We start from the raw sequence: 3,061 nt of genomic DNA, 5'->3' as shown, positions 1-3,061 counted from the left end.
CTTTACCTGACTATCCCTGAATTTCCCTGAGTTTACCTGAATTTACCTGAGTTTACCTGAATTTACCTGAGTTTACCTGAATTTACCTGAGTTTACCTGAATTTACCTGACTTTACCTGAATTTACCTGACTTTACCTGACTATACCTGACTTTACCTGAATTTACCTGACTTTACCTGAATTTACCTGACTATACCTGACTTTACCTGAATTTACCTAACTATACCTGAATTTACCTGACTATACCTGAATTTACCTGACTATACCTGAATTTACCTGACTTTACCTGAATTTACCTGACTATACCTGACTTTACCTGAATTTACCTGACTATACCTGACTTTACCTGAATTTACCTGACTATACCTGACTTTACCTGACTATACCTGAATTTACCTGAGTTTACCTGAATTTACCTGACTTTACGTGAATTTACCTGACTATACCTGACTTTACCTGACTATACCTGAATTTACCTGAGTTTACCTGAATTTACCTGACTTTACCTGAATTTACCTGACTATACCTGAATTTACCTGAGTTTACCTGAATTTACCTGACTATACCTGACTTTACCTGAATTTACCTGACTATACCTGACTTTACCTGAATTTACCTGACTATACCTGACTTTACCTGAATTTACCTGACTATACCTGAATTTACCTGAATTTACCTGACTATACCTGAATTTACCTGACTTTACCTGTACCCTAAGTCAAAGGCGATCAGTTTCTAAGTTTAGTTCATAAAGTTCCAAGGTGAGAATAGAGAATATCCCTGATTATCAGAACCAGCCGGTTTTCAGAGTGACAGAAGGTCTTTGCCTCTTCCTGGACTCCTGTCTGCTGGAGGAAAGGTTCATTTTCAGGAGACAATCAGTCGCAGAGACAGAAAGAGGAACCAACTGGAGAGACGCTGCAGCAAATGATGAGTTTTCAAACAGCTGAGTAAGTCTTTTTTTCTGCCCCACACCTGTAAACTCGCTCAGCAGGCCCAGAACACCGGCTGCTCTCATCCTGTGAGGGATTAAACCGTTAATCCGCCGGCCGGCCGCAGATATCAGTGTTTGCAGCTGCAGGTGTGTTGGAGGCAACGTGGGTTTGCAGCGGCTCCAAGATGAGAACGAGTTGGCTGGTTCCACGTAGGGACGCACAGATCCGCCGTTTTCACTCCTAAAACCGAGATCTGAGCTTTATTATCGACCGATACGGAAAAATGATTGATCTGTGTTGCTCACTTCCGCCTGTGAGCCGCTGATGAATGCTAACTGCTGCTAGCATAACAAAGGTTCTCTTTCCCCGGACATTTCCGGGTTTTCCAGTTTTCCAGTAATCCCGTCACTCACCGGGACACGAAACCCATAAATGTTTGTAAAGTGAAAATTCATCAGTTAAATTTACTGAACATGAAAACAGAAACTAAAGAGCCTACTGCTTTATTATCAAATTTAGATTTATGTGTCATTTTTGTCCAGGTTTACTTAAAAAATGAGATATTTTTGTTACAGGTTAGTTTTCTAAGAGGCAGTAAAGTCATTAAGCACAGATATGAACATTTGGGCTGTTTTTGCAGAAATTACCAGTATTTTATTTTAATCAATTTTTTTATTCAATCACTCGACTAATCGTCAGAATAATCAATTACTTAATTACAAAAATAAGGGTAATTAATAGTCTAATATAGATTTAGACTGAATAGATCTGCCCTATTGATCTGGCACACAGTCACTGATACTCAATCTTTTTTCAATAGAGGACCTGATACAGGTATTGATATCGTATCGGTGAATCTCTGGTTCCATGTTTATTCAGCTCTGAGTGGAAACGCTGCGGCTGACCTTCTGCACTCTGGGTTAATGAGTAATGATGGATCCAACGAGCAGAATGGATATTTTGTTAGAAAACACTCTCATGTGGAGAGACCCCCCACCGGGCGGCTCGGTTTCCATCTCCTCTTCCATCTCCTTGCCTGCTCCGCCTGCAGCCGTCCCGGCCGGGACAAACTGTTTGCTCGTTGTTTCTCCCTGAGGCGCGATGCCTAATGAGCTGCTTCTCAAGGACAAACCCAGAGAAATCAGCAGCCGACCTCTAGGGGGTCCGCTGAGTTATGGCGCCCGGCCGTGTTTGGTCCGTGGCTTTTCAAAGTCAGCCTGTGACACTGAGACGTGCTGTGATGCAGCTGTTCAGTCAGAAACGCAGCGTCGCCCTTCCTGCATCTGAACCAAGATGTTTCTCTCTCAGTAGGAGGTCTGGTGCTTTTCCTGTTTCACAGGAGAGGAATCCCTGAGTACAGCTGATTGTTGTTAAATAAGATTTATGTGGAAAAAATCCTAAAACTCATTTACCAGGAAAGACGGGAGAAAAGATGGATGGAGGACATCGGTCTGATTTTTGACATGTAATTCTGCACCTCCCAGGTTACAGTGAAAGCTTTATACAGTCAGAAATGTCTTTCATAAGCTACATCTTATTGTTTACCACCAGGAGCCACTCTCTGCTCAGCTTTCTGACCGTACAGTCAGAGATTTACAGAGCAGCAGCTAAAGCAAAGGAGGCGGATTAGCAGAGCTGCTAGCAGATGATGATGTCATCATGTTACTGTGGAATATCGTCTCTGCTGTCTGGATGTTGAGCTGTTAGCATGTTAGCATGAGACTGTCATACAGCAACAGTCTTCAGTCAGAGGCTTATTCAGATATGTTGGAACACTGACTGCTACTGGAGCTCCTTCCTGCCTGCCATCCACTCTTTGAAGATAATTGCATAATATGTTACATGTATATTAATTTAATTGAATTATAGAAAGATCTGCATTACAGAAACTTTTTAAAGTTTTTAGTTTTCTGTTGTTGACAGGCACCAGCAGCCCACTGGGACAAGGTGTTAGAGGATGGATGGATGATGGATGGATGATGGATGGATGATGGATGGATGATGGATGGATGGATGATGGATGGATGGATGATGGATGGATGATGGATGGATGGATGATGGATGGATGGATGATGGATGGATGATGGATGGATGGATGGATGATGGATGGATGATGGATGGATGAT

This window comes from Poecilia formosa, unplaced genomic scaffold (assembly GCF_000485575.1).
Source record: "Poecilia formosa unplaced genomic scaffold, Poecilia_formosa-5.1.2 Scaffold55, whole genome shotgun sequence".
Classification (NCBI taxonomy): domain Eukaryota; kingdom Metazoa; phylum Chordata; class Actinopteri; order Cyprinodontiformes; family Poeciliidae; genus Poecilia; species Poecilia formosa.
Note: the sequence above shows the minus strand (reverse complement) of the source record.